Here is a 26,698-nt window from a genome sequence, read left to right on the forward strand (position 1 = left end):
CATGGACACTAACATGTTGGCTATGTTAGGGTTAATGCAGTCTACAAAATGAGTGTGCAGAGAATGGAGGTGAGATGTAAGCTTTGGGACAGGTAAGTAAGCAAGGAGGACCTCCCTGCTTAGCTCCCATGCTTGGGAACCACTGCCTATGTCTGTAAGGGCCCATTAAATGAAAGAAGCAAGTTTAGTGGAAGAAGATGAGGGAAACAGGCCAAGGCCCTAACCTCAAGGGTCCTTTCACATTTCTGTGCTAATGCGTGCTTCTCATAACCAGACTGGTACTAGATGATGGCCTCCTCCTCCATTCTACACCCAAGCAACAGAATCCTTGAACTGGCCACCCGGATACGTGGGGTAGATATTACCATTTACACTGAACTATTATGTGCAATAGTAGGGGTCATCGGCTGTCCACCATTAAATATTGTTGAGCGCATGTGTGGCCAGGTAGATGTGAATCCAAGGAATGGTGGACAGGGAGTATGTGCTCGGGGTCAGATTATGAACTTGTCCAGATGTAGGATCATCTCTTCCTCTCCTGATGATGGGCCATTGAAGGGGTCTTTGTCTTACTCCTGTGCTCCCTTGTGATGAATCTGTGCAGGGGCCAGGTCTAATGCGTGGGGGTCAGGGGAGGTTGGCTGTGAGCAGTGGGGTCTGCACTGATGGTAGAAATACATTTATGTTTTGAGGGTAGAAACATTAGTCCTAAGCTTTTAGTCATGTTACATGACACTAGTTACCATGTGTAATTCTCCATGCTCTTAAGGACCTCTCAATTCAATCACTCTTTTCTACCCCTTGAAATCCCTAACTCCTGCCTCCTCCCTGCAGGAAGCCATACTTGTTCTGTCAAAACACACAAATGCAGTTGCTATATATGGTGTCTCTTCGCAACTGCGGTCCATTACCTTCAGACAACTGGTGTTATAGAATGCCAGCGTTAAAGCATCTTCTCATGTGCTCTTTTCTCACATTAGAGATGGTAAACTGTTAACTTGAATAACCCAATGTTTCGCCATTGCTAAATGGCTGCTATCTAATCTAGGTGTCCAGGTGATTTATAATGCCATTATGTTACAGCCATTGCTCAGCCAACAGCACTTTCCATAATAGATTACATGCACAAGTCCCAGAGTAGCGTGTCAACAGGCTCAGCATGCAAGGACAACCTGCAGCAAAGCGAAGACAGGCGTAGTGCATTTGAGCCGAAAATTACACATCACCAAGAGACCAAGTGAATTATTGCCAATAGCGGTCTAATACAAATACCCAAATCATTTCAGGAACTTACAGACTTTTTTAAAGGGTGACCAGGGAAAAAATAAATAAAGATACAGATACAGGGGGAACGAGAAATTAGAGACATAAATTACTAGGATAAAGCTGTCCTTTGCAAATTACAACTTGAAGGAAACAGCAAACTAAAGCATCAGTATAGAATCACACGGACCACTAACCTGGCTCAATGGCAGTCCTAACCCCAACTTTTACACAACACCAAGTGACTTTGATTTACCCTGAATGCCAACATCACCATCAAGGAAAACATTTCCAAGAAAACAGAGACAGTCTGGTACCAGCTCTCTCTAGTAAAGAAAGCAAAAATGTCCCTCTCAGAAAGAGCTTCAGAACTACTGTTCAAGTCTCCAGGCTCTCGCATTGGGAGGATGGCAAGAACCTGCTTAATGGTCTCCGAGGCTCCACACTAGCTTTCCCTAACTGCATCATACACACCCCATTACAACTCATCCTGGGCCTGAATAAACATTATCACATGCCCCCATTCCTTTGGATCCCAACAAGCACCCCTACCAGACCACAACATCTTAGAAGCCAACTGCATCTTTTTCAAAACAATCATAATTAGCACAATGCATATCTGGCTGACAAGCTAATCACCTACGCCGGCTATCGGCACACCCGCAGACAGGACGCCATCAGACTGGAGCAAAGTGTAAAAATGAAGAAAAAAAGGCTATGTAACAAATTCCCTACATCTATCAAGGCCTCCCCAACCCTACTCCAACTTAGGAAGGAGCTGAAGACCCACTTCTTGAAAGAACAGTACATCATGATGCAGTAAGTCTAATTCTGCTCCCAGAAGCCTTATTACCTATTTAATTACTCATTGACTACCTCGGAGTAGCTCACCTGTGTGCAGCCCAGTTTATTAAATTAGAAAGCTTTTCCTTGGTTGGATGAATTAATATACATATAAAAAAATTGAAATTATACAGCACTAATAATAATATTAGCGCTCGATGCGTTTCATTGAATTTAAGTAGCTCTCAGTGCAAAAAAGGTTGGAGATCCCTAGACTAATTTTTGCCTTTGACAATGTACAGTGTTTTACTGCCTTTATGTTCTACAAATGCCACATGAGTGGAAACATACATCTCTCTATTAGTATTTATATAGGGATTTCCAAATCCCATGTGAGGCCTACAGACCAATTTAAGCACTCCACAATGCTACCAGCCTGACATATCCTCCACAACTACTAGACTAGCACCTAGGAAACTACCTTCCGCACAAGACCCTAAGCAGACCTAATGGCACAGCCGACTAGTTATGCAGATGGACAAATGACTGCAATCCCACTTAGATGCACACCACTTAGACGACTCAAACAATACCCCAAATATGTAGGTTTGGGCAGCAACTCACAAAGACCTAGCCCGTCCCTCCTCACTGTCAGAAGAAGGGATTCTGGATGCTTGCTAGAGAGGGGTGATGATGCAAGCCTGTTTCCCATTTCTTCCCATTTAACATTTATGACAAACCTTTAGATGACCTCCGTAGTTTTGGCTTGAAGACTATCTCATACACCTATGAAATCTAAATGCTATTTAAATATGATCAAGGTAATTTGTGTGCCATATGCTACCATCGCCACTGCTTCTCTGTCTTCCAGGAGTGGATGGCCAATTTTCTCTAGGTAAATGCTACAAATTATGATTTTTGGGGAAGAAAAATATTTTCTAACAAGTTCTGTGATGACGGCATTTTGAATCACTCTCACCCAGCTGAGAAGACTGAATACCTATGCATATGGTTTGATTAGGACCTAATCTAAAAGTTTAGATTAACAAGGTCTGGGCACCATGTTTTGTACTCCTATAAATCTTGAAGAAAATTATGCCTTTTCATCCCTCAGGAGAAATATGCTCTGGTGGCGAGTGTCTCTGTGTTCTCACAATTCAAGGTGAGACTTTCAGAGTTTCTAATCCCCATTTTAGAAGCAATTTTCCACTTGTTTCTGCTAAAAGTAGAGTTCATAGTGTTTCATAAGTGTCTGAAAATTTTTAGTTTGCCAAGTCTTTATTTGCATCCCCAAAAGCTACGAGTGTCTATTTTCTCATCCCCTCTTCCAGTTTGTTCCCACTGCTATGTTAACAGTCTGGAATGGAGCAAATGTCACATGTGTGTCATTTTACGTAGGAATTTATGGAGACGTGTGAAAGGGTTCACAGCTTCCCGAACATTTACAGCACTATCGAGACAAAATCAAGACCATGCAGAGCGAGAGAATGAAAGAACAATGAAAAGGAATGGTTTATAAATAAATGAAAACATTTATTAGAAAAGTCCTGCTGCTCCCATAAATAAATCAATAAATAAAAGAAAAGTGGTGTGCCTACATCGAACCCAACTCAGTCGATGCCTTCAGGGTGCCTATGTCTTTGTACAACTCAAGAGAGACCAAGAATTAGTTGCCCTTCTCATCCTACTATACGGGGTTCCAATTCCACCGGCTGGTGGGTGTGGTGACTTGAATCTGGAATCATTTAAACCCTCTTTCTAGAACTTCCGGTTCTAGAGATATTGCAGGTTAAATATGTGGTCAAGTCTAACGTGAAACTGACCAATTGACAGTTAGCACTTGTTTCAAGAGTCTGCATAGTGGGTGCTTCAGTCACACAGGTAACCCCGCCAACTGAATATTTTGACATCAGTCAGGCGTACATGATCCGAAAGTTTAAAGTACCCTTGGGTAATCAGAGTGGGAGCTGATAGATTAATTTCATCGGTACCGTATTTAAAAGTAAAGGGTCTGGCTGAATTCTTAAATAGTATATTGAGTTAATTTAAACGGAAATGTCCCCAACAGAATCCTAGTGACTGGATATCGAGTCATCAAGCTATCAGACACCCAGAAGCACTTAAATACTTATTTGGTGGAACCCTGCTTGGTGAGATTTTGGGCTCGACATTTGTTGAGGTGGCGACTTTTAGAATAGACTTGGACTATTTTCATGGATGACAACCTTTTATTCAACCTTTTGGTACCAGAGCAATATTCTGAGAACAAACTAGGGTACAGAATTATAGCATATCTGTTCCCTTTAGAAGGACTTTAGCTGTCATTCTGAAACTGAGATCGGAGCCCACTGGAGTTCCCCAAGTCAATCTAAACAAAGCTCCACAGGATACCATGGGGTATATAAAAACAAATCTATTACCTAATGTCAAATGTCAAATATATCAAACACCCTCAGAGACTCCGGACTAAACCCTTACTGCTTACTATCGTTTTTCTAGAAGAGTAAAATGCCTTGTGGGAGTACACTTTCTGCCTAATTGAAGAGCACAAGCATTGTAGCCCTGGGACACAAATGGTACACGACAATACCCATACTGTGAACTTAGTGCTCAGTAAACACTGACTGTTCCAGAAACCCAAAATAAGCCTCACATCAACGCTTGATATGAAATGTATGACCACATATACCTAAGAAAATTTGGAATTTATGGAGACATGTGTGAAAGGGTTCACAGCTTCCCGAATATTTACAGCACAATCGAGCACGGTCAGTTGCTGTTCTAATAAATAAAAGTGTAATCATGTGCGAAAGTGCAATACAGATGAATAACCTTCTATGAATTAGTGTATTTTACAGGATTGTATGTGCAGTGCACAATTACATGCTTTTGAAAGTAACTTGCTAAGTTAACGGGCCTCAAGCTTACAGTTGGGACATTTAACATTGACTGTGAAAGTTGTTTGTGATGTATTTTTCCCTTTAGCAAGTGCAGACCAAAGCATTCTTAGTTAGTGAAAAAATGTGTATTTGATGATAGTGAGGCGAGGAAAAACTGACAAGGTTAATTACATTTAAGGAGAAGAACAAGGGAGTGCTACCAGTTGGCGATATCTGTTGAAGGGAGGAATTCAAGGATGTCTCAGAAGCGAAGTCTGGAACATGGGAGTATTATATCAGGCGCTTGGACTCTTCATGAGAAATGGAAATATTGAGGCTGAATAGTGTGGGGTCATGTGTCTTGAACTTTCTGTGCGTTTCTTATCAGTGAATTTACCTTGTACTCAGAGAGATGTCTTTTAGACTTCGAGTGGTACAATCTCTCCTGACTTTTGATTGTGTGGCTTTATTCTATACATGAGCTTTTGCTTACAGAAATTCTTCAGAAGTTCTGCTTCTGACACCCATTCTTCCTTCTGGATTAATAGGGCTTCCTTAACTCTTAGTTTAGTGTAGAGATAGTTAAATACTGCAATTCTTTCCCATGTATGGGTAGAAGGATCGAAACCATGTGTCCAATATTCAGACTTTGTTCTTAATCGTTTGCATTGCAATTACAGAATTCTTGATTTGTTCTTTGCTGTTAAGGACCAATATTGTACGTCGATTTGATATTTTTTTAAATAATTCTGTGTACTTACAGTATATTTTTGCTTCGGATTAATATTACCTTGGCTTTGGGTTTATAATAAATCCTTTTTCAAGGACCGCAGCCACACCACCACTTTTTTAGTCATTAGCGGGCGGTTCCTTTGGCGGTCCCACTGCGGTGCCTATAAAATAGGCCCCGCAATATGAACATCAAAGGAAGTTCCAGCATGGCATGGACTGTGAAGTCCATGCTGTGCTGGAACATGGGGTGCATGCACACAGGGGGGCACATGTGGTTCCCTACTGTGTGCATCCACATGGAGTGAGGCACCACTGTAGAGCCCCCTTTCTTTCCTCACCGCCACTGTTTTAATGGAGGAAAGACCTCCCTGAAACAAGTGGAGGTGAGGAAAGTTGTAATATGCTTCGCGGGAGCAGGGAGGTCCTGCCAAGCATATTACTGCCTCAAGACTGCCACAACACCCCCAGGGAACAGCAGTTCCCTGGCAGATTCCATGATCCCAGGGTGGCACGACAGCCAAGATTAGAATGCGGGGGCTGGAAGACTGCCACTGCCGGTGCACCACGAGTCTGGTGGTCCGAGGACCACCAGACTCATAATTTGGCCCTTAATGTACAGTCAAACAGTTTATGGATCTAAACTGGTCTGTACCCCTTCTATTCTCAGGCTACAACAAAGGACCATTTACCTAAAGAAAATTGAAAGGTTGGCCCAGAGCTTTACCGCCGCTTTTATACAGGCTGTGGTACTCCTTACAGAAATGTTTAAAAGAGTACTTATTGCCATGAATTTTAAATCTTTAATACAATAACCAAATTAATTGAATACCTGTCTGAGCCTCTTATTGAATCTTGTTAGTTCTTCCATTTGAACCGTGCTGTTTACTGAAGATTGAATGTGTTGTAGACAGAAACTGTGAGCTCTGTCAGAACACTAAGTATTACTTCTTCTGTTTTGCATTGCATTTCTTTTGGTCTGTGTAATTCTAATTCAACTTCTTCAGTAAGTTAGGTCTTCCGTTGCCATTCTCTATTTTTACAGTATGGTTTTAAGAGTGGTCTATCTAAATCTGGTGTCAAATTTTTGAGTCGGCTGCCAATTAATGGTTCTCATAAGACAGCTAATGAGGTGTTTGGCACATCCTAATTTCCACCCCTCCTATCGGCGGAGAAAGATTTGTCAGAGTGTCATTGTCTCTGTGATATATGGAAATGCTGCAGTTTCCCTGATTGTAAAAGGCCCAGTATGGTTGAAGTAGTAAGGACAGTAAGCGCATAATAATAAAATGTTACTGCACTTGTGCTGCAAAACTTCCAGCCCCCCTCTCCATCTTGCTTCCATCTCCCAGCCCTTTGTGTTGCTTCCCATCTCCTGCTCCCTCTGCGATGTTTCATCCACCCAAGCCCTATGTTGTTTCCCCCACCAATGTCATTTGTGTTGCTTCCCCCACCCAAAAAAGTAGTCTTTTTTTTAAATTACCGATACAACTTAGAGAATAAAAAGGCGCTTGTAGCTGGATGGTGCTGTGTCTACACAATGACGTGGCCACTAAATCATAGCACCATTTTTTGTTTGTTTCTTTAGCCATGGTGTCGTCTTGGCCAATGCTTGCTTAGTTAAAGTATGAAGACGCCACTGCACAGCCATATTAGTTTAAAGAACCACTAAAGCAATTTACAATAATACGCATCTAATAATCCTTCAGCCCTCTCTCCACGCCACCCGCTAAACCGGAGACATGGCAATAAACCGGAGACATGGCAATTGCTTGCCACCGACCATTATTGGTCAAACCCTTTCAACCCGGACCGTCCCTGACTCACTGGTTAATGACCCTTCCACCCTCTCTCCTTTGCCAACCTCTTCATCCAAGCATCCTGGAACACCGCAAGTCCCTAATGACTTACTCCCCCAACACCGGAATTCCGCATCACCGTCTAAGACTCCCAGGGCATATATCGAGGCACCTGCTATCCGACAGTTCTCCCAACACAACCTCTACCCCCACCCAGCACTGAAGTGGTGACACACCTGGAGAATATATCTCTCCAGTTGCACCTTCTTCCGGTTGAACTTCATGAACTGAAAGCCCTCTCACTTTAACACTTCCCCTTGATCAGCTCCCTCCTCTCTTCGGCGAACTTTCCCAGACCCCACCCCTCAGTGGTAGAAATCGCCCTGGAATGCCCCCCCCCATATCTCGGAAACCTTACCCTTACCTAATGCCCCCTCACGCCCCAGAAGGTTGAAGACCTATGTTGCGCCAAATGATATTGATGACCTACTAAACTTTTACTCGCCTTCTCTAGACCGCAACATGTTCCCTCCGAGGCAAATTCAAGCCAGCCTCCCCAATCCGAACAGAGAACGCCCTCACAATCTTAGAGTCATTAGTAATGACAACCTCATGAGAGTGAACATCATCCAGACTCTGTCCCCCTTTACCCCATGTGACTTAAATGCTTACTACTCAACTGCAGGTCAGCCAATAAACATTCGGAGCAAAAAAAACGATGGATTTAGGCCCAGATCTCTGTACTGGGGTGAATGTATGACATTGTTCTGCATTCTGTCCATCACCTGTTGTTTTTGCTTCAGCCAATAAACATGCCTCCGATATCTTCGACCTCATCCAACACAATGATTTAGACATCATCTTCCTCACCGAAACTTGTCTCAATCCCTCCTCCACTCCTATCCTAGACCTCTTAGTGCCTCCTACCCACGACAATTCGTCTAGACTAAGCTTTGAAACTAATCATCTCTGCCAATGTCGATTCCGAAAAGTCCCAAATCTTCCTCAGTGATTTGAACCTTCACTGGTCTGACCCTAATGACCAAGATGTAATATGCCTTAAATCATTCTTAAGTGATCATGAGTTGATACAACATTGTGACCAGCCAATCCATATTAAAGGAGAAACGCTAGACCTCATCATCACCAAAGGACACACCATCACGCTGGATATCATTACCCCTTGCGATTGGTCCGACCATCACAGCATCTTTTATATTAACAGGCAGGTGCTAGAAATGGGATCTCTGGTTGGTTAAGGCTTGCGCTAAAGCCAGGCAGAGACCACCACTCTAGTCAGGGCAAGGGAGTTACACGCCAAAGATAACACCTGCTCACCCCCTTGGTAGCTTGGCACGAGCAGTCAGGCTTATCCCAGAGGCAATGTGTAAAGCGTTTGCGCAACACACACACACAGCAGCAACACACTGGGCACACCACAAAAGAAACTCCACACAAGGTTATATAAAAATAGCCTTTGTATTATCAGAAATGCATTAGAATAGTAATCATACAATGTATACAGTGCCAACTGGCACCAGGCATAATTTACAGTGGATTATGTACACATGACAGGGCCAATTGGGCCACTGTCAGAACCGTCAAAAAGTGAACTAGCAGAAGTAGAACATGTAGTAAATGTCGAACACAACCAGAAACTGCTGGTAAAGTTTAGGAAGTTAGCATGAGATCCTGCAACGCAAAACAGAGGATGCATAAATCACCTTTCGCCTGAATCACCTGAGGCCCCAAACCTCCTACGTAAAAGTACATTAGGCCAGAATCATGGCGCATAAACACATTAGGTAATAATCATCATAAACACAGTGTGCCCCAATCGGGGGCCCCCAACCTGGAACTGGCCCCAGGGCAACTGGCCTCTAACAGGGCTCCAACGCTCTATGTCCAACAATGTCAGGGCGGTCTCTCTTCGTTCTTCGTCGGCAGCAGCTGATGGGGGGGGGCAGAGTCGGGACGCCTCGCTCTTCCTGGATCCGCTTGTAGACTAGCCCCTTGTTGCCGGGCGTTGTGGTGACTCGGTACAGGGCTCTCGAGGTTCCCGGGTCGGCGGCGGTGAGTTTACCGGTAGACAGCGCTTTCCTCCTCGTCACAGACTGGCAGCACACTCAGTGGTTTGGGCTCACGGGCCGGTGGCGGTGATTCCTGCGGTGGCTCCTCAGTGCGGGGTGGGCTCCCGCAAAAGTAAGCAATAATCAGCGGGGTAGGCTCCCGCTTTCAGTGACATTCAGAATGTGGGGTAGGCTCCTGCAAGCTTTAAAAACACCAAAGCGGCGATAACGCGGGGTGGGCTCCCACAAGACGATGAAATGCGGGGGGATCCTCAGGCAGCCTCTCAGTGCTGCAAATGAAAAATAGAAGCGCCCTCTAAGCCCTAGGGCCCACAATTCAGCCACAAGTCAGAGGGGTAAGCTGGACAAAATTATAGTGCTGCTCCCAAGAAGCACAGTATTCCTCAGCAATACGGATGTAGCGCTTTTCAGCAAGAATCAAGGTAGGGCGCTCAGTCCAGAGAAAAGTCCTTTAGAAAGAAGGGGGCAAGGCTGGGCCCAGGCAGCCCAGCACAAAGGGCCCTCCAGCAGGGAGGCAGTCCCTTGTGGCGGTTCCTCATGGAACCCAGCAGCAGCAGCCTCCCCCCCCTCCAAGTCAGGAATAGCACAACAACATTCATGGGGTCACAGCCCCTTCTCTTATACACCTGTTCCCTTTGTGTCACAGCACAGGGCTTGGGAAACCAGATGCAACTGGCTTTAGAGCACTCTGTTTACCAGGCTCCTCTTTCATCACTGTTAGGTGGGGGCTCAGTGATCAGACACACCAAAGGGGGCGGAGCCAGCATAGTGGAGGGAAGGCACAGCCCTATTCAGGTCCCAGTTGCAACTTCTACCTCCCATCTAGATGCAGATCTCTCTATTCACCACTGGGATGACTCACCCTCTCTCTTGGAGCCACCCACACCTCTCAGCTCTTGTCAATCACCAGCCAGACTTGCAATTCATATCAGGCAAGCAGACACACAGAAATGCCAACTTCTAAAAGTGGCATTTCTCCACCAATCACCATAAATCTGCGCACACCATTACGCAGCATTTATTTTCACAAGTTCATACATACTAAACTCGCCCCTGCACTCCTCTCATACCAGGAATTACCATGGACGCACATATCCCCCATGCATTCCAATGGGAGGGCAGGCCAATCTCACCTCATGCACTCAGAGCGTGCACACCCTTTACACTGGGCCACAGTGCTAAAGAGCCCAGAAGCCTAAAACTACTACTACCATGTCAGAGCTTAAGGCAAAAAGTTCAGCAGTGAACCTGCCAAAAAGGGCCAAGTCCAACAGGAGGTGGCTCTGAGGAAGGCTCAACCAATGAAATCAAAGATCTGGAAAAGAGAACTCAGATCTATTGATACAGATGAACTAACAAGCCACTGTAAAGATGTCCTCTCCTCCATAGCAGACATGTCTGAGGTTCAGGTACTCACCAACTTTTACAATTCTGATCAAGAGCGCTAAGGAAGACTATTTTCGATCCCAACTTGATCAAGCCGCTAATCGCCCCAAGAAACTTTTTGAACTGGTTAAACAGCAATCAGTGGAAGCTCCAAACTGCCATGACTCTGGAGTCAGCCCACCCTCATGCAGTGAACTGGCTGCCTTTTTTGCTGAGAAATCAAGACTCATCAATACTGAACTCGCTTCTAAGAAGGCTGTATTGCCAACCTATGGGTCCACGTCACCTCCTGACATGTTGAAAATGGCAATGTATATGCACATAAGCGGCGTTCATTTGTGTTCACTGTACCCCTTGTTGTAAGCAGAACGGATATCGCGAATCACTGACTGTGTTATCCCGCCAGCATAGACCCATGCACACACTTACACGACAGCCATTTTAGGCACCATGGCCTCTCTGCCCGTTTGTTAAACCCCCGGCACCCCTCCCCGCGCGCACTGCTCATGCATCGGCCATAAAACCCCCTCCCTCTGCGTGACCCTGCTCTAGAAGTAACACTCCTGCTTGACCCACACCCCCCATTTCCTCCCAAGAACACCCTTCCCCTCTGCTGACGAGCCCCCCCCCCCAGCTGCACTTGGCCTTTCGACCCGGTCCCAAGTCCTAAGACCAAGACTCGTGGATGTACACCCCCCCCTTTTTCCTGCCCAGCATAACAAAACCGTGATACACCAACCGAAGTGCCCGATCTTATCGCCTGCCCAACCTTTGATCTGATCATCCCCTCCTGCCCTCGTGTCCTGTAGGAATGTCCGGCTGAGAGATCACAATCTCTTGTTACATTCAGGAGGGGAGGATGACATCTGAGCGACTGGTATGGGAATAGGCCTGAAGCTGGGATTCCAAGCATGTTTTTTCCTACTTCAAAGCGTCTTTACTGCAATAAGGAATGTTTGTGCATCATAAACATGTGTATAAAAGACGAAGCCTCAGAGAAACTTGTTAGAGCACCTCCTGAAGACACTATGCGAGTGTCCGACCTGACAGGCTCTCCTCATGAGAAATAAAACTCTGTTCTTGTTTTCCAGCTCCCAGCGCCCGTCTCTTTATTTGGTAATTGTTCAAGATGGGAACTAAGAGGCGTCTTGCGCCAGCAGCCTGGGCATCAGGTGCGTTATGGGCTGACTTTTCCACAATTGGCGTCCCAACGCGGGGCCCATCAGCGACATAAGGTCCGGTAAGAGAGGTCCAGACGATGGGGTGAACATCTAAACGATTGGAGTATACCTGCCTTGAGAGGGCCCTCGTCCGGCTGCCGATTGAATGAACTTCACCGATTCCGAACAGACCTCTCTCAAGTGACCTACTGTCCTGACTGGAATCCCACTGGAATGCTACGGTAAAAACATGGAGGAAGAGAACGATCGGGCGCTGGAAAAGGGAAGGCGAAGAATTGCCCACACGGTCCGGTCCGGGTAAGGTTAAGTAGGACGTCTTTACGTCCGATTGGTAGGATGGCTTTATCCATCTGATTGATTGATTGATTGTACTTGAAGTATTGGTTCTCTTTGAGACATTTTCTATTTGCAAACAGCGATGAATAGGAACGTTCCTCCCTCTTTGCAAATAGTGAAGGATAGGTAATGCAGACTTTTGTCCCCCATTGTAATCCGTCATGCCTATCTTTCTCCCCACTGATTGTTTGTTATTGATTTTTATCGATTATTGCTCTTTGAGATATTCCCTGTCTACAAACAGGGAAGAATAGAAATATTCTGCCCCCTTTGCAGATAGTGAAGGATAGGTAATGCAGATTTTTGTCCCCTATTGTAATCCGTCATGCCTATTTTTCTCCCCACTGATTGATTGATTACTTGGACATTTTATTGTTCAAGGAATAGTTCGTTCGAGGCATTCCCTGTTTGCAAATAACGTAGAAAATAAATATTCTGTCTAATCTTTGCAAGTAGTGAAGGGTAGGTGATGTGGACCTTTGTCCCCCGTTGTAATCTCTCGTGCCTATCTACTCCCCACTGATTGGTAAACTAGTTCCACCCGGACCATTTATTAGAGGTAGATCATCTGGCTCAACCGGAGGGCGCCCCTAATAAAAAGGACATATGTAAAATACGAAGTAATCACCATATCCTGTTAACAGAAACTTTAGCACGAAACACACTAGAAAAGGAAGGAAAAAGAAATCGAGCAAAATCAGTAGGCCACTGATGAGTTTTTGACTTCGCTAGAAATAAGAAACGTTAGAAATAGCCCGCAATAAGGAACATGAAAGTGGTGAGAGAAGCCAAGCTTGACATCACGGCAGCCACGATGTAGCTAGGCTCCGCCACCCCTCACTGCTCCAAACATGTCTGTCCCACCGCCTGCCACGCCCCAATAACGGTAACATAAGATAGATACAAGTCAGCAGATAACTACCCCCATTCTGGAAACTCCCGAAGTGCAACAGGTTCGCGGCTACGCCCATCCGGAAGACGAGATCTTCGGCACGAGTAGGGCGGGTCCTGCTGCCAGCCGTCGGCCGAAGAGGTCGTCGCATAAGGTGGGCCAGAAGAGGAGCCGAGGCCGACGGGATCCGGGCGTCCCCTCCTCTTCTTTCTACAATAATGGCTGCGACAACACGGGGGGGATGTCTTGCTCATGCCATCGACCCCCCCCCCTCTCATCGCCTGGTCCAGCCATCATGAATGTCAACGCCGAGAAAAACGGCATGGGGTGCGCTGGGAGGGAGAGGCGGCGCGAACGAGCCTCTCCCACCTCCCCAGGTGGAGGCCCCCAGTGGCACCCCCAACGCTCCACTCACCCGACAAGGGTTCGTCCACTCTTGTGATGCAGTGACTGCTGGAACTCGTAAAATGGCGGTTGACCCTGCAGGAGCGGGCCCGGCGTGAAGGGATGGCCCGGTTGCTTGTTAATTAGGAAATGAGTCCCACAATCAGAAGTGTTCTCCTCGACTTTGAAGATTCTATAAGAGCCACGGGGGCCCCGACCCCCGCAGACACCCCCGATGGGGAATGACTGCCATGATTGCCCGCGGAACGATGAAAATGTAGCCGCGAGACGTCGGCGCTCCCATGCTGGCGCCAGCCTCAGTTTGAATGACTAAAATCCTGCAGACTACAGTTCGGATCAGTTCCGGTGAAAACCCAGTATGACCCGGTAGGAAAAAAATTGTTGCCTCCCTCCCCCTTTGACTGATGGTTCATACCGCCGATCCTTTCTGTTGCCCTTTAACGGAACTTTTGGACTACCGAAAGAGGCTCTGGGCCAACCACGAGTTGGTGGAGATTTTGACTATGCCTGGATCAGCCTGGCTGCACCCAAAATGGCGCAGGTACAAATGAAACTTTCAACTCCTTGTTGTACCCCGATTGCTCAGCCTTGGTGTCATGAGATATGTATGCAGTTTTTTTTAAACACATGGATTGATATAGGATGTGTACTGATTATATGTTCGGACAATGAATTGATATGGGATGTGTACTGTCAGTTCGGACAATGAATTGATATGGGATGGGTACTGATTATGTGTTCGGACAATGAATTGACATGAGATGGGTACTGATTGAACATTCGGACAATGAATTATTGTTAAGTTTTGGCGCATCATGATTATTGAAAGTTCGAATTTCAACACTTATGATATTCGCTCACACTGAAGTTTCGATATGATTTTATTGCACTTGTCGCACTTTTTATTATGAAATCAACGACCACCGACTCCATTAGGTTTTCCACTAATAAGTATCCCCACATGTACAGTTCCAGCCTGCTCCGTGGCCGGCCCACGGGGTTGTAGGCCCGTATTTGTGCACCGACATTCTTATTAAAGATTTTTGGAAAAAGCAAACGTAGTTGTCACGCGTAGATTGGTAAGTTTCGAATAAATGACCACTATTTCCGATATAACTAAAATACAGGTGAGATGGCTCAGCTCGATTAGTTAAGGGTTAAAAAGTATAGTACTCAGAAATATTGCAAATATGACGGTCCAGGTTTTTTTTGTTGTATGTGTTTTTCATTTTTGTACAGCCTAAAGCAACCGCTAAAGATCCTGGTATTTAGCCTATACTTTATATGCTACCTGTATCAGGAAAGTTGTTTTAAAATGCCCCTAAGTCGCACCGAAGGAGTGCCACCTGACCCCCCTAGTACGAACGACAACGACCCCGTACCACTGTAGGTTATCCCTCTTCCTCAAAGGAGAGCACGAGCTCGCCCCCCCCACTTTACACCGACTGCCCTTTGTTCTGACCCCCCCTCCTGCACACGATCCGTAATACCACACTTGGGCGATGTTAGAAAGGCGTCCCCGGGGGAGGCAGAAGATGTCTGACTGACCACCCCTAGGTCCACCTCTCCGTCGAGGAGTAGCCGAGCGTTTGCTGAGAGGCCTCCTGAATGAGGGTCCTCTCCTAGGATCGTACAGCAGAGTAATCACAACACTACAGATGGACACCACACAAGAAGTTAAGTTCTCAAGCTTTTATAGGGAATAAACGGTTGCTGGTTCTTGGCAGTATGTACAAGCAGATCGAGGGATCTGGAAAGTCTCTTAAAGGGGGGTAAGGTAGCGGGACAGTCTTACTCTGGGCGGAGGAAGGGATACCCTACGCACAGCTCTCAATCCTCGAGCTGGGGGGATCCGAGATGTTCGAGCCGCGGCAGCGCCAGCAGGCTTGCAAGGTGGTTCAGCGAAGTAGGCCGCGGCAGCGCCAGCAGGCTCTCAGGTGGTTCAGCAAGGTAGGCCGCGGCAGCGCCAGCAGGCTCTCGGAAGGTTAAGCAAGGTAGGCCGCGGCAGCGCCAGCAGGCTCTCAGATGGTTCGACAGGATAGGCCGCAGCAGCGCCAGCAGGCTCTCGGAAGGTTCAGCAAGGTAGGCCGCGGCAGCGCCAGCAGGCTCTCGGAAGGTTCAGCAAGGTAGGCCGCGGCAGCGCCAGCAGGCTCTCAGAAGGTCGTCGGGTTACGGATGAGTTCGTCTGGTGTCGGCCGTGACAGCGTCAGCAGGGCTTCCAGTCCAGGATACAACTGAAGTCTTAATCCAGGGCTGCCCCAGATGTAGGTCTGGAGGTCTTTGAAGTTCGGACCCTCGCGCCTGGGGGTCAGAGGGGCCGGGATGACACCCAGCAGGGGGGTGGAGCCAGCGCCCAGGGAGGCCGGAGGGCGATCGATACCAGGCGTCCGGGGACGGCTGGAGGCCCATCGAAACTCCCCTTCCTCCGGGATCTGTCGAGTGGCTACTCGACCACCAGGGTGGATCTTGGTGCCTCGATGTCGGGGCTTCGCTGGGGCCTGGGCTGGGGCCGAGGCCACGTGGTTGTGACGTGGTGGGTCCAAGATGGAGTCGGGCACGGCCTCGTGCTGAGGTCGTGATGGGCCTACGCTGGGGTCAGGCCTGCGCTGGTGGACCGGGATGGTAGCCGGCCCTGTGGGGTTGGGGCGTGCAGGATCGGGCCGAAGGGGCCGCCCGAGGTCTAGTGGAGGGCGGATATCGTCCTGGGCCCGCCATGCGGGAGGGGTAGGACCACGCCATGAGGCCGGGTCCAACAGGCGACCTATGCTATCCACAGGCTTCCGATAATCATCTCTCCCACACTAAACGGTCCACCTGGGCTTAAACGCCAAGTTGGCAGGGACTGCATCCCGTGGAGATAGGCCGAGTATGTAGTAAGTAAAAGCCTTTTCGGGTTTATGCGCGCTAATGTGTTTTTAAATGCTGCCCCGCCCCCCTTCTTTTTCCCTCTTTCTGCAGGTCACATCGGAACGTCGATTAAAGTACGAAAAAATGGTGATCTAGCGGACGAAGAGATGGGAAAAAGGGGTTTGATTATGGTGCCTACACACGACGAGCAAACAATGACTATTTCTCTCCCTGAACTTAGCGCTTGGGAGGACAGCCTGAAGCGGAAACTACAAAATACGACTTCGCTTGGCACCCCGAATAATACAACCAAGAATGACGTGCACTAATGAATAAATTCCTACGTTTAACTAAATAGGGAAAGTTTAAGGAATATTCCGAGGTGAGGTTTACCCAAGTACCCTCCGCCTGGAGGACTAGGAATGTTGCCAATGTTTAAAATCTACTACCTCCTTTTCCCACCCTCATAGACATGAAACTCAAAGCTGCCCCATTGTTCTCCCAACTGACACCCACTGTTGCCTCAGCCTGGAAACACATTTGCTAAACAAATGAGTCGAAAATCGCACTGTGAGCATTAGCCCGACCAGGTTAGTTCTTGACCAATTGGCAAAGGTGTAAGTGTGTGCAACCAAAGCCACCAGTGAAGGCAGCCGACGATAAAAGAGAAGAAAAAGGTAAAAAGAGCTTAGGATGCTAAGGATGCACAGCATACAGGAAGAGATCATTTTGGCCAATAACTGTTCTATGTTTTGTCTTGGATTTTTGTATATAATACCAATAACTGTTCTATGTTTTGTCTCGGATTTTTGTATATAATACATGTACTGTCTCCCCCGCCTGAGTTTGTGTGTACGTAATGTATGGATCTATGTCGTCCCTCTGCCTGTGTTTCCGTACTACTTGACCCCTGCTGTTCTGTGTTGTGTGCGCACTAAATGGCCTATTATTGTACACGTTTCTCTCTCTCTCTCTCTCTCTCTCTCCATGTCATACGTGTACCGAATGGTTCGTTTAGAGTGCGGACGACTCTCTCTCTCTGAGGGTCCCCCTGTTCCCTCCTCCCTTGTGTGGTAACGTTGTGCCCCACCGGCACAAACCTAATTGGGTCTCTTCGAACACAAAGGTGTTCGGCAAAATTGAAAGGAACTAAAACGATTGTAACTTGCCATATTACTACCTCTCCTTTCTGCAAAACGATAGAACCCGAGTTGGTAATGAAAGAAAGGACAGGTAAGACGACTGATGTCCCCTAATCTGGCCTTTTTATAGGGGGACTATAACGTCAATGGTCTTCTGTTTTTCAGTTTGTTAGAAATGCAATCCCCAATGCCCAGATTGCCCCACCCCTCTGCACTGAAGTGCGGATGTCCAAAGCGTCCTCGCTTCTCCCGATTGACCCCAGCTCCCTGTCCAAAGCGTCCTCGCTTCTCCCGATTGACCCCAGCTCCATATCAGCTATCCCCGAAGCGTAATTGATGACCTTGATTAACCGTCGCTCCCCAAGAAAAGCATGTTTAGCCTCTGCCCCCCTCTCATGATGATAACCCCCCGCTTGCAAGAGTTAGCCGACCCCGAAGGGAAATGTAAGATTGTCAGTACTTGGGTTAAAAAAAAAAGGGCGAGTCTCTACCTAAGGACTCGATTTCGAGTTTGATAGAATACACTGTTGATGGGAGTCCGATTACTATCCACGTACGTCACGAATGAACGCCAAATAGGCTCACGAATTCAGTGGAAATGCCCTCCTACATACTCCATAAGTGATGACTTCTGACTGTGACCGATGAACCTATCCCCCACCTACTTAGGATTGGGGACGGAATCGAGATGTATAAATGTCTTCTCCTGCCAGTTTTTCTAAAACTTGTTTTGTACCCATTCAAAGATACAATCACCGGAGGAGAGGAGCTGGACGTGACGCACAGCCTGGCCACAGATCATGAAGCACGTGTGACCTCAACCAAAGGTGGAGTCGCAGAGCAACGAGACGCGGGTCGAGGCAACACTCTCACACTCGGCAGATGAAGGAATGAAGGGCTGCCTTGAAGCCCTCGATTTGCTGACCCACTCGTGCCTGAAGTCCCCGTCCCTTTTGAGCCCGACTGATGGGCCTGCCTGCTCGTCGTCCTTTGCTCCCTTGGTCCCTTGGTGTGTTCAAAGATCTGATCCCGCTCCGCCCTCTCTTCCCTCGATTATTCAACAACATCACCCTTTTCGCATAACTTTTGACTCAGAAAAGAAGAGCAGCATTTAGATAGAATAAGGTTTTGCCACGGAAGAAGAAAGACACGCAGGTGCCCAGCATGAGGCACCCCTAAGAAGATCAGTTAGGAAACAGGACTGTGATCAAACAGCAGAGGACGGATCGCACCCTGCAACGCGTAAGGATGGATCCGAGCTGGACCTATAGCTCCACCACCGGTGCTCAACAGCGCCAACGAAAGAAGACGGACTACCAGAGCCTACCAGTGATGGCTCGCTGTTAAAAAGACATTGTGACGAAGACCCCCCTTCCTGAACTTTCTACCCACCCCTTGACTAATTGCTTGTATCGAACTGAATTCCTCCCTCAACCATTTTTGTATTGCTTTCAAAAAAAAATGTTACATCGGTCACTCATGTATTTAGTTTTCCAAAAGTCTCATATAGCACTGACAAGACCCGAAGGTATCAGAGCACTTTTTACTGTATGTTGATGTCACCGGAGAGAAAGTCAGAACCTGATTCTATAATGTGTCGGAACGTTTTTTTTGATTGACCCCGACTAGGTATTATGCCGATCTCTAGACTTGTATGAATAACCCAACAAATGTAAATTCATATGTACCGCATTCCGCCAATCGTATCGACTGCATATGGTCACACGCAATCTGCTAGTATTGACAAACGCTATTTCATTGGCCACACATGGCTATATGTACACTCCGTCAGTTGGGGTAAACACCAAAATGAACTAGCTTATGTTAAAAAGCGGCGACTGTTGAAAATGGCAATGTATATGCACATAAGCGGCGTTCATTTGTGTTCACTGTACCCCTTGTTGTAAGCAGAACGGATATCGCGAATCACTGACTGTGTTATCCCGCCAGCATAGACCCATGCACACACGTACACGACAGCCATTTTAGGCACCATGGCCTCTCTGCCCGTTTGTTAAACCCCCGGCACCACTCCCCGCGCGCACTGCTCATGCATCGGCCATAAAACCCCCTCCCTCTGCGTGACCCTGCTCTAGAAGTAACACTCCTGCTTGACCCACACCCCCCATTTGCTCCCAAGAACACCCTTCCCCTCTGCTGACGAGCCCCCCCCCCCCAGCTGCACTTGGCCTTTCGACCCGGTCCCAAGTCCTAAGACCAAGCCTCGTGGATGTACACCCCCCCTTTTTCCTGCCCAGCATAACAAAACCGTGATACACCAAGCGAAGTGCCCGATCTTATCGCCTGCCCAACCTTTGATCTGATCATCCCCTCCTGCCCTTGTGTCCTGTAGGAATGTCCGGCTGAGAGATCACAATCTCTTGTTACATTCAGGAGGGGAGGATGACATCTGAGTGACTGGTATGGGAATAGGCCTGAAGCTGGGATTCCAAGCATGTTTTTTCCTACTTCAAAGCGTCTTTACTGCAATAAGGAATGTTTGTGCATCATAAACATGTGTATAAAAGACGAAGCCTCAGAGAAACTTGTTAGAGCACCTCCTGAAGACACTATGCGAGTGTCCGACATGACAGGCTCTCCTCATGAGAAATAAAACTCTGTTCTTGTTTTCCTGCTTCCAGCGCCCGTCTCTTTATTTGGTAATTGTTCAAGATGGGAACTAAGAGGCGTCTTGCGCCAGCAGCCTGGGCATCAGGTGCGTTATGGGCTGACTTTTCCACAGCCATCCTAGTAAAGCTCAAACCAATCAGCCTGAGCACCAAGAACAATGGCGCATGGGGCACCTTTACTCCTTTCAGTGAAAGAGACATCAACAAGATTCTTCAGAGTATCAACCCTTCTAATCACTTTAGCGACCCGTTGCTACCTTCCACTTTCAAGAAATAAAGCACTTTGTCATCCCCATGTGGACAAAGATCATCAAAGCTTCATTGTCACAAGGCATGATTCCAGATTGCCTAAAAGCAGCTCAGGTATCACCCATACTAAAAAACACTAATGCAAATAGTGCTGACCTCAACAACTTCTGCCCTATCTCTAACATCCCCACCTTAGCCAAACTTCTAGAAAAATGTGTCCAATCACATCTCTGTGCACACATTGAGAACTTCCAACTCCTTGACCAACATCAATCTGGCTTTCGGAGTGGGCACAGCACTGAATCGACTCGGACTCATGTTATGGATGACATTTTAAAAATGCTTGACCAAAATTAATCTTGCCTACTAATCCTCCTTGACCTTTCCTCTGCGTTTGACACTGTCAATCATGATAACCTCTTTTGCATCTTGAAGAACAAGATGGGCCTCTCTGGTCGGGTGTTGCAATGGTTCTCGTACTTCCTCTACCATAGATCACAAAGAATCAAGGCAAACCACTCTTTCTCTCAGCCCTCTTTAGTTTCAAAGGGGGTCCCAAAGGGTCCACCCTATCTCCTATTCTCTTCAACTTGTTCTTGGAACCTTTAGCCAATACACTAAATTCCACAAACATTCTTTTCCACATGTATATGGATGATACGCAACTCTACTTGAAAATATCCTCCCCAGATAACCTCATATCACTCAACACTACTCTAACGTCTACTCAAAACTGGTTAACTGAGAACCACCTCCTGCTCGACACCTCCAAAACAGAATTCCTTCTCATTTTGCCTCAGAATCACATCCCCAAGTTAGACCTTTGGACGAACCACCTCACTGCCTTCAAGTTCTCCCCCCTCATCATTGACTCAGCCAAATCTCTCAGAATCATCCTGGACAAGCATCTGAACACGAAGAATCATATCAGCAAAGTGTGCAAGGGAGCTATTCACCCGTTGAGGACACTCAGGAACATCAAACCTTTCCTCCCTCAAGCTGATTTCAAGCAGGTAGTCCAAGTGCTTGTTTAGATTATGGCAGTGCTACGCTCTGTGGCCTCCCCAAATATACCTTGGCCCCACTAAGGGCTTCATTGAACACTGCTGCCAGACTGGTTATGGGTACCAAAAGAAATGCGCACATATACCCAGTTCTAAAATCTCTTATGTGGTTGCCCTACTGATGGAGCAAGGTTTCACACGTAAAGTGACTTGCTCGTACTCAACCCTCTCGAAAATAATATTAATGTACTAACTAACATGTTTTGTCCTATTAATATTGCATTACACAACATATTAAGCATCTAGGGGAAGCTTGTCTATGTGCTTTAACTAACTATAATCCGCTTGCATTAAAATGGCTGCTGCTACGCGGGATTTTCTACTGCGCATGCGTCTGTCATGCTCATGTGACATGCTTGGTGGGAACATTTTTGCTTCTGCGCAATAGAACTAAGATGGCTGTTCTGTGTCCTAAAGGGGAAGCACTGATTACAGCGGATATATCGCATCGCTCTGACAGTGCATCGCTGCTGTTACATCGTGCACGACATCAAATCGCATGTCAACAGGACGCATGCAAGTGCATCGCATTTGCATGTACATCGTTGACCATTACATCGGAATCCGGGCATTTAAGTGCATCGCATGAATCCGGGCATGTTTATTTAACAAGAGACTTTTCCCATTACATCGGAATCTACCATTACGGGCATTTGTTTATTTAACAGATATGAAAAATACCGGCTTGTTTATTTAACAAGAGACATGAGAAAAAATACCGGCTTGTTTATTTAAGAAGAGACTTTTCCCATTACATCGGAATCCGGGGATTTGCGAGCCATTTCTTTACCGGGCATAGGCATTTGTTTATTTAACAGATATGAAAAATACCGGCTTGTTTATTTAAGAAGAGACTTTTCCCATTACATCAGAATCCGGGGATATTTGTTTATTTAAGAGACTTTTGGTTTGGGCCATTTCTTTACTTGAAACATTAACAGATATGCAAAATGTACGGCATACTTTACATTAAGTGGCTTGTTTATTTAGGACACTTTTGCGAGTGTATGGGAGCTGGCGGATGGATGGATGGATGGATGGGTGTGTGGATGGATGCATGGATGGGTGCTGGGGGATGGATGGATGGATGAATGGATCGATAGGTGTATGGGTGTATGGGAGCTGGCGGATGGATGGGTGTATGGGTGGATGGATGCATGGATGGGTGCTGGGGGATGGATGGATGGATGGATGAATGGATCGATGGGTGTATGGGTGTATTGGAGCTGGTGGATGGATGGATGGATGGGTGTATGGGTGGATGGATGCATGGATGGGTGCTGGGTGCTGGGGGATGGATGGATGGGTGTATGGGTGGACATACAAAAGATGGATGGATGGATGGATGGGTGTATGGGTGTTCTTCAAATGTTTCTACTATCTAGTGTCACTTTTGATCCCACTTAGCCAATGTCATGTCTCACCTATGGGCCCCTCTCCACCTGCATCCCCAGCTCACCTCTATCCCGACGGTCCCACCACACCTCTGCCCCTCTTACCTCGCTGTCTCATCTCACCTCTGGCCCCCATCCCCACTATGTCCCTTGTCATCTGTCCCCCGCCCCCTGCTGTCCTACCTCACGTCTGGCCATCTTTTCTCTGTAGCTGCTTTGCACCACCATCCCAACTGCCCTATCTCCGACTCCACTCCTCCCCTCAGCATTTTCTCTCCTCTCCCCCCTCCCCAGTTACCACGTGTCACAGAGAGACACCCTCTCCCTTAGAGGTGTGCATTGCAAGCTGCCCACTTTCCCTGACTCTCCTACGGCTGCCTTCCACCACTGTCCCCCTCACCTCGAGTCCCACTCCCCCACTCTCTTGCTCCTGTGACCCACCTCACCCCAATCCTATCCCACCTCCTGGCACAGCCCTCCTGAAGATTAGTGGCACCTCTGACCCCTTCCTCACAGAGTGTGTCTCCTCGGACTCCTATTACACGGTAGTTCTCCTCACCCCACGCCCAGTACTCCCACTGCCCCATCTCACCTTGTGAGCTGACCGCCTTCCCTTCAGTCCAGGTTATCCTCTGTCCCTCCTCACTGGCCTGTCTCACCTATCGCCCTCACAGCCTCCTGTAGTCCACCTCCACCCGCTGTCCCATCTCACCTATAGCCTTCTGACCACCCCTCCTCGGCTGTCTCCTCTCACTTCTGACCCCACCCACATCTTCTTGTCCCACCTCTTGTTCCCTCTTCCCTCATAACCCTGTGTCTCTTCTGTTCATCCCCCTGTAGACCCCTCTCACATCTGAACCCACCTTTCACTGTCTTTCACACCTCTGCCCCCGGCCCTTGTGCACCATCTCACACTGCTGCCCTGTCGGATCACCTCTACCCGTCCTCTCTCTCCCATGTCATCTCTGGTGCCCTGCCCCGGCAGTTGTCCACCCTCCACCCACTGGCTGCTCTCCGCCTGCTGTCACTATTCATCTCTGGCCTCCCTCGCTCTTGTCGCCTGGGCCTCTCTTCCCCTATAGAGCAGTCTCATGGCTGCCTCACTTCCCTCAGCCCCCGGCCTGATTTTGCACCCTCCCTCGCTGTCTCTGCTCAGAGCAGCCCTCCCCTGTCTCCGCTCACCTCTATCTCCATGTCCCTGCGGCCTCTCACACCTGCACAAAGATGTAAGATTTACTACATTTCTGGCGCGGACAGAAGGCCTTGTGGAGAGCCAAGCCAGGGCAGGACTTGGCTCCAAAAGCCAAAGCTCGAGCCGAGACATTAACAGATGTAAATCAGGCAACAAATGTCATGAAACATATGACCGACTGTTTACATTTGAAAAAAAGAATGTTTTTCAAAATTGCTCTGTCAAGTACGGGAAACACCCATCACATAACACAGAAATAGCTGGACTGCCTCTCAGAGCGCCTTAATCATTAGCGAGCTCAGACCCAATGCAAGCAAGGTAAATCCTTCATTACATCGATGTAAATGTGGCGCGATGTAAAGTCGGCGATGTGAAACGCTGGCCAATTACACGGCCGCATTTGCGTCGCAACAACGTTCGATGAAAAAGATGCCGCTGTGATCGCCCATACGATGTAAGTGCTGCGATGTAAACGCCCGCGAGATAATTGTCGGCGATGGATGGTCATACAACCGTCCTAAAGTGCAAGAAGCTTGAATTGCTGCTTTGCTAAGCTGTTTGTTTTCGCTTAACAGCTAATGCAATAGTTTAAATAAAATAATGGGTCTAGAGTAGAAAGAAGTGGTATACAGTACATTCATTTATTCTGTGTCTCTAAAACTGTTTCTTTTTTATTTTTACATGTTACGAATGTTGGGGCTAAATACTCTGTTGAACTCCATCTTTGGAGAAACTGCGCCTGTGCGACAGAAGTCCTGAGCCATTGAAGCTGTAGCCTTGAACTCAAGCCAAATCAGACATGGATGGAAAGAACTATGGGAAGAGTGAATTCTTTACCCTGCCAGAGGAAGCTGAATTGAATAAAATGTTGCTTATATTCTATTGTTACATTTCACTACCGGGCGGAATAAAAGTACATGGGAAGATAAAGTTATGGGAGGGAAAAATTTGAATACATGATTGGCAAGTTACTTCATAAGAATATGGTGTGATGACTACTCCTCATTCTTTGTCCAATAAAATTGTGGGATTTACACATTTGCAACATTTGGGGGTGGTACACTGACCTGAAAAATAGTATAACTAGGGTAGGTTTAGTTAGTTAGATTGTCCGAATAGCTGACCTGTCACTGACCCAACGCACTCAATAGGTGATCGGGAGCAGAGTTGCTGGCGGAGCACTCTGTCAGAAAATTCGATAACCCAATCGGGGTTCTGGGGAGGAGTTTGATGACCCAATCGGGGTTAGACTGTTAGCTGCGGAGAGGGTTTACAACACGGGCGTTTGAACTTTAGCTGTGGTGCTGGTCTTAACAGGGCTTGATAAATGGTACTAGTCCTGCAGGTCTAGTACCTTGGAAAATCCCCTCGACCCAACTACAACCTACTTGACCCCCGGCTCTGAAAACGGAGCAAAAGTGACAAGTTAACAAGTTTTAAAGGCATCTTTATTGCTCATTCCCTTTGTGAGCTATAAAAATGCCTTTAAATCTTGTTATCTTGTCACTTTTGCTCCGTTTTCAAAGACAGAGGACAAAAGTTAGTTTTATCTTCATACTCGCCAGAAAGGGCGAGTAGGACCTAAAATTAGTTCGTCCTCATCCATTCTCCCTCGCAAATGCGAGCGGGCGAGTGGATTTGTCGAGCCCTGCTTAACTTGTGGTGGTCCTGTCCTGATTCAATTTGGCCGTAACCTGTCCTGATTCTGATCTGCACCTGTTCTTTCCTGCTGGCACCTGTATCTTGGGATTTTTATTCTTTGACTCAGTCCGTGGCCAGGGTTGGTCATCACACCATTCTAGGTAACTATAAAGTGTGGGTTTGGATTGTACTGTTTTCCCTTTCTTTATCCACCCTTTGTCTAAATGTCTAATGATATTTTCTCTCCAAATCGTTTGCATATGTTCACGTTTTAAATCTGCATAGAATAAGAAATTAAATTGTGTTCATGGTTCCAAACTTTCCAAAGATTATTTAGATAAAAGAACTTAAACTTTTCCCGGTTTGTGATTATTTACGAATTGCTAAATGTTATTTTTCTACCTATTTTCTTGCTAACTCCCTTGATCCTTTAGGTCTATAGGTAACGTTGGCTTGGATTGGTAAGACAAATGATATAAATTCCAAATGGTAAAAAAAAACAATTGATTGAGTGTAGGTTTACCTGTTTAATGTATATATAGATATATGGGCCCAGGTGAGTATGTTGAGCAGGTGAGCCCGAGCTCTATCACTACGAAGCACAAATTCAGCTAAAGATTGCCTGTCTGACAAAGCCTTCCATCTTAAAACCCCCAGGCTATCTAGCGCAAAAGCTAGAACTATCCGGAGGGGGTAGACCCTCAAGAATAGTTAACCTGAAACCACAGATCTATCGCAAAAAGAAAACATGCCACGAGCATTCTCCGGCGCTGCCCCAAAGATCTGGAACTCTCTT

The 26,698-nt window shown here is 47.0% G+C and overlaps 1 protein-coding gene across 1 annotated transcript in view; it reads right to left on the reverse strand.

Moving 5' to 3' along the window:
- The window catches only part of AGA (aspartylglucosaminidase), a 311,611-nt gene that overhangs the window by 283,816 nt on the left and 1,097 nt on the right, over window positions 1–26,698 (reverse strand). The gene's annotated exons all lie outside the window — the stretch shown is intronic.

The sequence above is a fragment of the Lissotriton helveticus genome, chromosome 2_1 (genome assembly GCF_964261635.1).
Source record: "Lissotriton helveticus chromosome 2_1, aLisHel1.1, whole genome shotgun sequence".
Classification (NCBI taxonomy): domain Eukaryota; kingdom Metazoa; phylum Chordata; class Amphibia; order Caudata; family Salamandridae; genus Lissotriton; species Lissotriton helveticus.